The 13,266-nt window shown below is 47.5% G+C and overlaps 1 protein-coding gene across 2 annotated transcripts in view; it reads right to left on the bottom strand.

The window, feature by feature from the left end:
* The window catches only part of IKZF4 (IKAROS family zinc finger 4), a 50,768-nt gene extending 38,290 nt beyond the window's left edge, over window positions 1–12,478 (bottom strand). For both annotated transcript variants that reach the window (XM_054012291.1, XM_054012292.1), the window contains exon 1: window positions 12,249–12,478. The gene's annotated coding sequence lies outside the window, so the exon portion shown is untranslated. The remainder of the gene's footprint in view (window positions 1–12,248) is intronic.
* Between the last annotated feature and the right edge of the window lie 788 nt (window positions 12,479–13,266).

Here is a 13,266-nt window from a genome sequence, read left to right as displayed (position 1 = left end):
CTTTCAGTGACCTTTAGGGTTAGAATGCCTCCACTTACTATGCTGAAAGAGCTGGGGAAATACGTTATAAGTGCGTGAGTTCAGGGCCCTCATTCTGCACAGGGGGTGGAGGGCTGAGATGATATTTCAAGATGTACACTTAGCTTCCAATCATTTACAGAGTGGGACGTGACTTTAAAATGGCCCTATTAATACTGAAAGATCCCAAATTTAAAAGGTGGCATCAAAACAATAAGAGCTGTTAGAACTGACTTCATCCTACCGCAAATTGCAGCTAAAATCCATCTTTTCTCTCCTGCCTATAATCTCTGAATTTCTCTGCCCCCTCTTCAGCTGTTATTGAACTTTGTTCTGGATAGAGCTGGTATGAGAAATACAATATCAAATAAAGCTGTAATGCAAAATGAGCCAGGAGGGCCATGTTTTAAAAAAGCAAGAGAATAAACTTTCAAACAATAGCCTGCAACAGACACTGGATAAAATATTCCGATGTTTCAGTCAAGCCCATGTAGGGTCTGTACCTGGTGGAATATGTTTGAGAATTTACGTACTTTCCTTCACAGACAAGAGGGAAGATACTAACACTGAACACGTTTTGTTGGCGAAAAAGGAAACATACAAATCAAAACACCTTCAAGCCAAACTGCATTCATCAAATAGAAAGCTGCATTTCTCCTCACCTGTTACAATCAGTCCCTAGACAAAGCCTCTTCAAATAAGGACATTTTAAATTTAATTTTTATTTTACCATTAATCCAAACTGCATGGCAGTAGTGAGATTTCAAACTGCTTTTAAATCCATGAGGCTAATAATTCAGAAAACCTATTGGACAGTTAAGAACATAAGAACGGCCATACTGGATCAGACCAATGGCCCATCTAGCCCAGCATCTTGTCTTCTGGCAGCAGCTGCTTCCAGATGTGTTAGAGGGAATTAACAGAACAGGGCAATTTATTGAGTGATCCATCCCCTGTTGTTCAGTCCCAGCTTCTGGCCGTCAGAGGTATAGGGACACCCAGAGCATGGGGTTGCATCCCGGGAAATAGCCATTGATGGACCTCTCCTCCAGGAACTTATCTAATTCTTTTTTGAACCCAGTCACACTTCTAGCCTTCACAACATTCCCCTGGCAAGGAGTTCCACAGGTCGACTGTGCGTTCTGTGAAGAAGTACTTCCTTATATTTGTTTTAAACTTGCTGCCTATTAATTTCAGCAGGTGACCCCTGGCTTTTCTGTTAGGTGTAGGAGGTAAATAACACTTCCTTATTCGCTTTTTACCACATCCTGCTTTTACAGACCTCTATCCGATCCCACCTTAGTCATCTCTTTTCCAAGCTGAACAGTCCTAGTCTTTTTAATCTCTCCTCAGATAGAGGCTGTTCCATGCCCTTTATCACTTTTGTTGTCCTCTGTACTTTTTGCAATTCTAATACGCCTTTTTTGAGATGCAGCGGCCAGCACCGCAGGCAGTATTCAAGTTGTGGGCGTACCATGGATTTATATAGCAGCAGTATGATCTTTTCTGTCTTATTATCTATCCTGTTCCTAACATCGTTAGCTTTTTGAACTGCCACTGCACACCGAGCAGATGTTTTCAGAGCACTATCCAGGACTCCAAGCTCTTTTTCTTGAGTGGTAACAGCTAATTAAGACACCATTATTTTGTATGTATACTTGGGATTATGTTTTCCAATGTGCATTATTTTCCACTTATCAACGTTGAATTTCATCTGTCATTTTCTTGTCTAGTCACACAGATCTGTGAGATCCCTTTGTAGCCAGCTTTGGACTTAACTATCTTGAGTAGTTCTGTACCGTCTGCAAACTTTGCCACCTCACTGTTCACCCCCTTTTCCAAATCATTTATGAATATGTTGACCAGCTCTGGTTTTAGTACAGATCTTTGGGTAACCCCACTATTTACCTCTCTCCATTGTGAAAACTGATAATTTATTCCTATCCCTTGTTTTCTATCTTTTAACCAGTTAGTGATCCATGAGAGGATCTTCCCTCTTATCCCACGACTGTTCACTTTGTTTAAGAGCCTTTGGTGAGGGACCTTGGCAAAGGCTTTCTGAAAGCCCAGGTATCAGAGGGGTAGCCGTGTTAGTCTGGATCTGTAAAAAGCAACAGAGTCCTGTGGCACCTTAGAGACTAACAGACATATTGGAGCATAAGCCTTCATGGGTGAATACCCGCTTCGTCAGACACATGCATCTGACGAAGTGGGTATTCACCCACGAAAGCTTATGCTGAAAGACCAAGTACAATATACCCCCCCAATCAACATGTTTGTTGACCCCCTACACGAATTCTAATAGATTGGTGAGGCAAGATTTCCCTTCACAAAAGCCATGCTGGCTCTTCCTCAACAAATCGGCTTACTGGTGTATAACTGTCAGGATTGCTTCTGGAGCCTTTTTTCAAGATTGGTGTTCTATTAGCTGTCTTCCAATCCTCTGGTACAGAGGCCAATTTAAGCTATAGGTTACATACCACAGTTAGTAGTTCTGCAATTTCATATTTGAGTTCCTTCAGAACTCTTGGGTTAATTCCGTTTGGTCCTGGTGACCTATTACTGTTTATCAGTTTGTTCCAAAACCTCCTCTACTGACACCTCAATTTGGGACAGGTCCTCAGATCTGTCATTCTAAAAATGACGACTCGGGTGCGAGGATCTCCCTCACATCCTCTGCAGTGAAGACGGATGCAAAGAATTCATTTAATTTCTCAACAATGGCCCTGTCTTCCTTGAGTGCTCCTTTAGCAACTCGATCGTCCAGTGACCCCACTGACTGTTCGGCAGGCTTCCTGCTTCCGACGTACTTAAAAAAAAAAAATCGCTGTTCGTTTTTGGGTCTTTTGCTAGCTGTTTTTCAGATTCCTTTTTGGTCTCCCTAATTATACTTTTACACTTGATTTGCCAGAGTTTATGCTCTTGTTCTAATTTTACTTTCCTTTTGCAATAGGAATTTGATTTATTTTCTCCATCACCAATAAATGTTTTATATTAAGAATCAGCCATAAAAACTGAAAGCTAAGCAATTAAGAAGAGGAAGATTTGTTGAGGTTTATTTTTCAGCCAGACTTATTCCAAACATTGTTTTTCTAAGCGTCTATTTAACTCCACATCTGATGCACTCTTGGGAGAAAAGCTGTGTGTGAAAGATTCAAACTGGTACTTCAACTGAGTGCTCAGAAAGTTCCCACAACAATTTTCTAGTCCTCCAGGAAACTTCCATCAAAAACAAGACAGACAAGACTTGATATTGCTGATGGTTAAAAAACCAAGCAAAACCTTTACATTTTATCATCACAAGGAAGCAATAAGTAAATAAAATACAATAAAAAAATGACAAACTTTTTATTCCTATGCAGGTCGGCTTTATATTATTAAACTTTCTTCAGGAACTTGGTTTCATAAGGAAGCATTGTCAGAACTTTGAAATACATCCTTGCTGCCTTCCTACAACACAAGCCACCAGAGAGATGCCATAGTCGAGCAGTCAGAGCATCAGGTTTGGCAATCAAGACCTTCAGTGTTCCATGCCCAACCACCACTGATACAGGCAAGTAAATTTCATCTCCTGTGTTCCATCTGTAAAATACAGGTGAAGATACTCACCTCACAACTAATGGTTGTACAGCACTTTGAGATATAAAGCCAAATGCCAGGAATTGAGATAACAATGATCAGTAGACAAGCCAGTGCGTAATAAGCGGTATCACTTCAAAGATTTGTAGAACCTCTCTCTGCTTGGACTTTTCTATGGTGGTTTTACCAATTAGAAGAATGCTTTGAAAACTGAAGACAATTTATTTTACTAGGGTGACGGGATATAATTGAAGTATTTTCAGTCCCGACATGAAGCTAATCAGGAACAGCCAGAGACATTCCCAATCCTGAAAACATGCCCAGGGAAATAAATACCAAGAGCAAACACTGCAACATAGGCTACACCTTTCTCCTTCCAACATAGGGCTGTCCAGGAAGAACACAGGGAGGCCTCACAAGCTGACTGCAGTGTCAGTTCAACAAGTGGATCATTCAAACAAGGGAAAGCAAATGTCTAAAAGCAAACTCTTCAGAACTTCATTCTTCTAATGACTTGGTCAGCCATGGAGTCATTGACAGAGGATAAACTTACCCAAGAGGTCTGCACACCTTTGCAGCTCCAACCAAAGTACTAATGGTGGGAGAGAGCTGAGTTCTATTCCCAGACCCACCAGTGGGCAAGTCACCCTAACTCTGTGCCTCAGTTTCCCCATCCTACAGATAAGCATACTGACCTCCTTGGTAAAGCACTTTGAGACTTATGGATGAGAAGCCCCTACGTAAGTTCTGGGTATTATTATTATTATTTATACAAGCATCACACCACCAGTCGAACTTCAGTTGTGGGACGTGTGAAGAAACAGATCTAGGGCAGATGCAGCCATAATTAACATCTCTGCTAGGGTAAGAATTAATAAGAGCCAGGAACGCCCCTGTATTTTCTTTTTCCAACCCTTTGTTTCCATCACCAGCCGTTTACTTTCCAGCGTGAGGACTTTTTTCCACCTTTGCTACAGACAGACGTTCATCAGACGAACCGGCTTCTTTTTAAGTTTGGGTCATTGGAAGCATTTCAAAAAAGCTCAGGGCAAAGGATTTTTTTTTAAAAATATTTGTTTTTAATCAAACTGCCAATGCTTTAAATGCCAAGGGAGCTGCTTTCAGAGCTCCGAGTTGCATACTCATGCACTGCTGCGGCTAGCTGCAGTTATCTGGTAGAGCAGAACTGGAGAACACCCTTTGCAGCTGAGTGATTTTGACAAATTAGCAAGTAAATAGACAAAATCAAAACACAGAGCTAGCGCATCAGGATGTTGTCTTTGTCCTTTAATTTTATCCATTGCACTTGAGTTTTCACTATTTAATGCTTTGCAATAGATTAGTAAAAAGCCTGCAATGTAATTGGAAAAATGAATTCAATGTAATACTAGACCAAAAGGCGGTGTCTACCTGTGCATCGTTTCTGAATTGGGAAGGGACCACTGATTTTCTTGGGTGCTTATTCTGAAGCGTGCCATCTAATGAAGTTTTACTGGGCAAATTGAATGCAATATTAAAATGTTAAACTGCAGCCTTTTCAAGTTTCTGCTTTAGGAACGGGAGAAAGATTTATTTCTATATCACGTTTCTAACTCATGCACTCGACAGAAGATGACTACATAAGAACGGTCATTCTGGGTCAGACCAATGGTCCATCTAGCCGAGTCTCTTGTCTTCCGACAGTGGCTACTGCCAGGAGTTTCAGAGGGAATGAACAGAACAGGGCAACTTCAAGTGATCCACCCCCTCATCCAGTCCCAGCTTCTAGCAGTCAGTAGTTTAAGGATATCTGGAGCATGGGGATGTGTCCCTGGCCATCTCGGCTAAGAGCCATTGACGGACCTGTCCTCCAGGAACTTATCTAATTGGTTTTTTGAACCCACTTATACTTTTGGCCCACATAACACCCTATGGCAATGAGTTCCACAGTTTGGTTGTGCGCTGTGTGAAGCAGAACTTCCTTTTGTTTGTTTTAAACCTGCTGCCTATTAATTTCATTGGGTGACCCCTAGTTCTTGTGTTATGAGAAGGAGTAAATAACACTTCCTTATTCACTTTTTCTATGCCAGTCATGATTGTATAGACCTCTATCATATCCCCCTTTAGCCATCTCTTTTCTAAGAGAAACAGTCTCAGTCTTTTTAATCTTTCCTCAGATGGAAGCTGTCCTATACCCTTAAGCATTTTCAATGCCCTTCTCTGCACCTTTTCCAATTCTAATGTATCTTTTTGAGAGGACGCGCCCAGAACTGCACACAGTATTCCAGGTGTGGCCATCCCATGGATTTACAATAGTGACATTATGATATTTTCTGTCTTATTTTCTACCCCATTCCTAGTGGTTCCTAACATTGGTAGCTCTTTTGACTGCGGCTGCATGTTGAGCAGATGTTTTCAGGGAACTACCAATGACGACTCAAAGATCTCTCGTGAGTGTAACCGCTAATTCAGACTCCATCGTTTCGTATGTACAGTTGGAATTATTCCCCCCCCCCCCAACGTGCATTACTTTGCACTTATCAGCATTGAATTTCATTGGCCAGTCACCCAGTTTAGTGAGATCCCTTTGTAGTAGGGACTTATGCTAATAAACAGGTCCCCTTTACTGCTCTGGTCAACTCAACATGACCACCATTTTATTACCCTTAGCAGCATCCTAAGCTATAAGGATAAGTTGGATATTTTTCCCTCTAGACAAGCACACTTAAATAACTCCCATGCTAGAGTCCCTTATTCTAAAGGCTGCGTAAATAGGAGTAAAAATTCTGTCCTTTTTATAAAGATAATGCTTGAAAATCGCGGGGGGGGGGGGGGGGGGGGGGTTTGCAAGGGATACAATAAACCACTTTGGAGATCTAAATCCATTTCCTCTGGGCAATACCCAAAATTAGGTCCAACCGAGTGGCTTTATATAAAATATGAACTGTTACAAGAACTATATTTGACTGAAGCAAAGGTGCTTTTTTTTTTTAAAGGATTATATCATTGGAAAGAGTCTCCCAGAGATGTAACTTTCTAATAATGCTAATAGGAGGCCTATGTGTAAATTTCCCATGCAGCAATATACTTTTTATTTAAAGGCCATTGATGGAGGTGTAATAAAATAGTAAGTTCAACTACTGCTCTTAAACACTACGATTAAAAAACTTTTAAAACAAAGTTTGAATTCAAAGCATAAAAAGAAGGACCGTCTCTTACCGTGTTTTTGTACAGCATCTAGGTCCTTGTTGAGTTCTCTGGGCACTACCACAATTTGAATAAATGATAACCATAATCATGGGCTGCTATGCTGAAAACTACAAGAGGCAGCATGAAATGCAAGAAGCTTCTTTTCTTTCTAAGGGAATGAAGGAAAACCCGACCTGCTCAGCATTTGCCTAGACGGATTCACAGACAAATGGAAAGTCAGTCCCACTCCCACCCACCACCCTAGAGTGACAGCGACCTTTACAAATAAAGGCGTACTGCACTTTTGAACACCAATATTTTGAGATCCAACATGAGGCAGTATAGAAACACAATGTACTTGACTAACATTAACTGTACTGATGCCAGACACACACAAACTTTCAACTGAACTGATCCACTGCAAACAGAATAAATAATCCTCACGCGCGCTCTTCCCCCACTGGCATTTTCTCCCTCTTCCTCCTTTGGTGACCTCGGATAACCCCATCTCCATCTCACAGGATGGGAGACCAAAACCTAATATCTGTGGTCCTATAATTCCGTTACCAGCGTACAAGCTGCTGCTGTATAAATTCCCCAAAGGAATTAAGGCTTTTGGGGAATCAAATTAACTACTAGACCAAACTGCCTCCCACTCTAAACAATGACACTTTCACTAAGTCTCCAAACTCAGCCTTTGCAAGCTGGGGGGCATGACTAACCGAGGTCTCTGAGGTTGCATGGCGACCCTGAAAGTGAAAGCTAAGACGAAGCTCAAAATCATTATCCTGTCTGCGCTGGGTCTCTCCCTACATGCACAAGACAAGTTCTAAGTGAGGACAATACTTACCCTTCTCCTCCTGATACCTCTGCAGCCTTGATCAACAACTCAGCAATGACCGTGCCCTGGTCTTCACCAAGCAAAAAGGGGAGTGATCGTACCACGGGCTAGCTAACAAGGCATTCTAGTTTCCAAGCATGTACCTCAACCTGCTAACACACAGGAAAACTACAGACTGCCTTGTCTTTAGGACTTGAACATGTGGTAAGAACACACCTTGATTCCTAGTCTGAACACACCCCAAAGCTTTGTCTAGATAACATTGCCTTTGGCACTTCTGTACACCAAACTTACTGTTTCAGAGGAGCAGACTTAGGGCATGAGGAATGGACTGCTCCCTGCACTAACACAGTACCGCTTATCTGAGGACCTTGAGACACTTTACAAATATTATGATTAAAGCGTTACATTTTCCTAACCTTCCTCAAGATATTACCCCAACCTTACTAATAGGGAAACTGAGGCCGGGGACATTATATGACTTGCCAAAGGGCACACACTGAGTCAGTGGCAGAGCTAGGAACATAGCACGGGACTCCTGCCCTGTGCTTTGGTCACAAGACCATCCCTCCCTCGGGGGCAGCTGAACCACAGATAAGAAATATTATTTCTTCTCGCGCACAGGTCCCAGGACAGGCCACTTCTAAGTCTGGTACGCTCACTCGAGAGTTCAGATTCAACATCAAGAACCACAGAACCAGACAGCGGAGTACATAGCCGAGGCAGCTACGTTTATCCTCCAGCTGCCAACAACAGCTTGTGGTCTAAGAATGTCTCGCCGCAAGGCTGCCGCTGCTGTGTCTTCATGTGCCTTACCCCTGCCATGCTAGGAAATTTGGATCCTTCTTCCTTAAGTCTCCATGGCCCCTATCTATGCTGTGGTACTGCATGGGGATAGAAAAGAATTAATACAGCCCTCCTCTGCGATTGCTGGAGAACCCGAGCCTAGCCTCTGTGGAAATCACACGGACTGCATGGACAACCAGGGCTGAGGAGGGGCAATTGTACTGGGGCCCTGAGCTCAGGGTCGCCCCGCAAAACATCTGTCACCTCTGCATAAATAAAGTGAAATGGGAGTGGGTGGGGCCCTAGTGAACATGTCATACCGGGCCCCCAAATTTCTCAACGACACCTATGGACAAAGCCTTGTCCCAGTGAGGAATGCTTTTGTGGAGGGTTTTTGTGTGCTGTAGTGAGGCACTACTCCTCACGTGGGAAGGAAATTTAGATTTTGCTTGGATCTAAGTCATCTTCAGTTATGAGGCGAACAACATACATCAAGTAGTCAGGTATCATTCAGCAGATGGCACTCTGCACAATACATCCTGCTCCTCCTGAGGTCCCGAACATCGGGTGATAAAGACAGGATGGTCCACTGGCTACGTCTGTACAGCGCCGAGCACAATGGAGCCTGGTCCATGACTAGGACTCCTACGCACTATGGTAATACAAATAAAGTAATCACAGGTGCTAGCCTGGGACGTGGGACACCCGGGTTCAATTCCCTGCTCCACCACTGACTTTTTGAGTGACCTTGCTCAAGTCACTTAGCCTCTTGTGGCTCAGCTCCCCATCTGTAAAATGAGGATAGCAGCACTTCCCCCCTTCAGAGGGGTCTGATGCGGGTAAAGACATTCCAGATTATGAGTAAATCTTCCAAATACCCCAGCAAATGGAACTGTTAGTGCAGAGATAAAGCTGAGCAAGAAAATCATCATCTAAGCCAGACACCAACCTGACAGTTTCACGCTTCTCAGATGAAAAGTGCTAAGTATTATCCAACAGCAGCCTTAACCTTAACTCCGCCACCTTGTGCACGTGCACCATCACGCCAGCTGTAAGTAATAATGTGCACACAACTGCATCGGCCGGGCTAAGAAAAGGGTAAGTTACTTTAAGCAACCGAAAAGAAATACCTCCAAGAATGTAAGATGATCAGACAAATCAACCTACAAGACACTGGACTGAAGCAGGGAAGCAAAGCAATTTTATGGAAATCCAACAAGATTCACTGTCCCTGAAGGACTAGAAATAAGAAACTATCGTTGCATTTCTAAAAATGTGAAACCCTTCACTCTTCCCACACCCCCACAGGGTGCCTGGTACCACCAAGTGCCACCAAAACAGTCAGGTTACGTTTCTTTTTTCTTATAGAGGAATATCATGTCAAACTACAGGACCATTCGAGAGCTGGGAGTGGCCAAAGTAAAGGGAGAAGGGTAACAGACTGGAAGTGACGGTGGGGGGAATCAGAGTGTTTCTTTCCTCTTTTCCAAAAGTAACTACAAGTAAAACTCTAGGAGGCGACGATTTATTGTGGATTCTTTAGTCTAGGACTCCTGAGCAGCAGGGAAACACTCCCCAATTCTCCCCCCATTCCCAATAGTTCCCCTATCAGCCCTCCAGCCTCAGCCAGCCGCACCCCATTACCCCGGCCTTCTCCTCTCAGCCATCCCCTCCCTCCCAGAGAGATGCCTCTGTACCCACCTTGCCTCCCCCACCCACCCCAGACGCCTCCCTTAGCCCCCTCGCCACTCCTGGACAGCTGCCCCTGCCCCCAACCATAGTCATAGTGATCAATGGCTCCATGTCTAGTTGGCAGCTGGTATCAAGCGGAGTGCCCCAAGGGTCGGTCCGGGGGCCAGTTTTGTTCAATATCTTCATTAATGATCTGGAGGATGCCATGGACTGCACCCTCAGCAAGTCTGCAGATGACACTAAACTGGGGGGTGTGGTAGATACGCTGGAGGGTAGGGGCAGGATACAGAGGGACCTAGACAAATTAGAGGATTGGGCCAAAAGAAACCTGATGAAGTTCAACAAGGACAAGTGCAGAGTCTTGCACTTAGGATGGAAGAATCCCATGCACTGCTACAGACGAGGGACCGACTGGCTAGGCAGCAGTTCTGCAGAAAAGGACCTGGAGATTTCAGTGGACGAGAAGCTGGATATGAGTCGACAGTGTGCCCTTGTTGTCAAAAAGGCTAACAGCATTTTGGGCTGTTTAAGTAGGGGCATTGCCAGCAGATCGAGGGATGTGATAGTTCCCCTCTATTCGGCATTGGTTAGGCCTCATCTGAAGTACTGTGTCCAGTTTTGGGCCCCACACTACAAGAACGATGTGGAAATATTGGAAAGAGTCCAGCGGAGGGCAACAAAAATGATCAGGGGCTGGAGCACATGACTTATGAGGAGAGGCTGAGGGAACTGGGATTGTTTAGTCTGCAGAAGAGAAGAATGAGGGGGGATTTGAGAGCAGCCTTCAACTACCTGAAGGGGGGATCCAAAGAGGATGGAGCTTGGCTGTTCTCAGTGGTGGCAGATGACAGAACAAGGAGCGATGGTCTCAAGTTGCAGTGGGGGAGGTTTAGGTTGGACATTAGGAAACACTATTTCACTAGGAAGGTGGTGAAGCACTGGAATGGGTTACCTAGGGAGGTGGTGGAATCTCCTTCCTTAGAGGTTTTTAAGGTCAGGCTTGACAAAGCCCTGGCTGGGATGATTTAGTTGGGAATTGGTCCTGCTTTGAGCAGGGGTTGGACTAGATACCTCCTGAGGTCCCTTCCCACCCTGCCAGTCTATGAGTCTATGAACCCTTCCAGCCCCCTCCACCTCCCCATAGCCCACCCCCTCTATCCCCTCCCCACAGCCCCCCATCACCACCCCACCCCCTCCCCACAGCCCTCCATCACCACCCCACAGCCCAACCCCTCCCCCTCCATCACCACCCCACAGCCCAACCCCTCCCCCTCCATCACCACCCCACAGCCCAACCCCTCCCCCTCCATCACCACCCCACAGCCCCCCATCACCACCCCACCCCCTCCCCCCCATCACCACCCCACAGCCCCCCCTCCCCCTCTATCTCCTCCCCACAGCCCCCCATCACCACCCCACCCCCTCCCCCCCATCACCACCCCACAGCCCAACCCCTCCCCCTCCATCACCACCCCACAGCCCAACCCCTCCCCCTCCATCACCACCCCACAGCCCAACCCCTCCCCCTCCATCACCACCCCACAGCCCCCCATCACCACCCCACCCCCTCCCCCCCATCACCACCCCACAGCCCCCCCTCCCCCTCTATCTCCTCCCCACAGCCCCCCATCACCACCCCACCCCCTCCCCCCCATCACCACCCCACAGCCCAACCCCTCCCCCTCCATCACCACCCCACAGCCCAACCCCTCCCCCTCCATCACCACCCCACCCCCTCCCCCCATCACCACCCCACCCCCTCCCCCCATCACCACCCCACAGCCCCCCCTCCCCCTCTATCTCCTCCCCACAGCCCCCCCTCCCCCTCTATCTCCTCCCCACAGCCCCCCATCACCACCCCACCCCCTCCCCCCCATCACCACCCCACAGCCCCCCCTCCCCCTCTATCCCCTCCCCACAGCCCCCCATCACCACCCCACCCCCTCCCCTCCATCACCACCCCACAGCCCAACCCCACCCCCTCTATCCCCTCCCCACAGCCCCCCATCACCACCCCACCCCCTCCCCTCCATCACCACCCCACAGCCCAACCCCACCCCCTCTATCCCCTCCCCACAGCCCCCCATCACCACCCCACAGCCCGGCCCCGCCATCTCCTCCAGGACCCCCACCCCCCGGCCAAGCTGCCCCTCCCCCTTCTCACCTGAGGGGAGGGGCTGCGGGGGAGGGGCCCCCCGGCCCGGCCGCTGGGGGGTGGGGACTGGGGGGCTCAGCAGCTCCGCAGCGGCGGCTCCATCGGCGGCGGCTTCACCTGAGGAGGGACCGGGCCCCCCTCCCCTCCCCGAGCCACTTCCGGTCCCACTGCCAGGAGACAGGCGGGGGCAACCGCGCGCCGAGCGCATCGAGCTGGCAGGGAGCAACCGAGAGCATCGTTCCGGGGGGGGGGGGCGTTGGCAGCAGCCGAGCGCCGAATGAATCGAGCGAGCAGGGAGCCGCTAGGCGCTAAGCCCTCGTTCCGAAGGGGAGCCAGGGAAGCGGGCGAGTGCCGAGAGCATCGAGCCAGGGAGAAGCCCCGGGCAGCGGCGAAGCGCATCGATAGCCAGGTTGCCGCAGGAGCAGCCGAGAGCATCGATTGGGGGAGCAGCCCAGCGTCGAGAGCATCGATGGGCAGGGCTGGCCCCGCAGGCTACAGCTGGCGGCAGGGCGGGGCGGAGGGCGTTGGCGATAATCGATTCATAATGATCGATCCGCGCTATTGGCAACCATCGATGATCGATCCTGAATTCACCCCCCCTCAGCGAACTTTTCATTCTGTATTGTGATTACCAAATTATCTGCAACGTGACGGCGGAGCAAATCGATCGATAATCGTCTGATCAATAATCGATCATCAGCCGATAATCGCTCCACCCTACCCCTCGGCAAATGACAGGACAGCAGCCTGGAGCAAGAGTCCCAATGAACCAATCACGTCTCCAGTAGCATTAATTCACCTAAATAACAGACCGAGAATCGGTCCCGAGAAATCCCGCTCCTCGATGACGGACCAGTGCCAAGAGTTATCACAGCACCGGGCCTGGTCCTGACATAACATGAACGACCCATTAGAGCATAACTATTTCCCAATTGATTCATTCGCATTACGGAATTACACGTTAATGACCAGCAAACTGGGTGTGTCCCTGTCTATTAACAGGCAGCCTCTCCTGGCCTCCCTGTGC

Source organism: Malaclemys terrapin, chromosome 23 (assembly GCF_027887155.1).
Source record: "Malaclemys terrapin pileata isolate rMalTer1 chromosome 23, rMalTer1.hap1, whole genome shotgun sequence".
Lineage (NCBI taxonomy): Eukaryota > Metazoa > Chordata > Testudines > Emydidae > Malaclemys > Malaclemys terrapin.
This window is presented reverse-complemented; position numbering and strand designations above follow the sequence as displayed.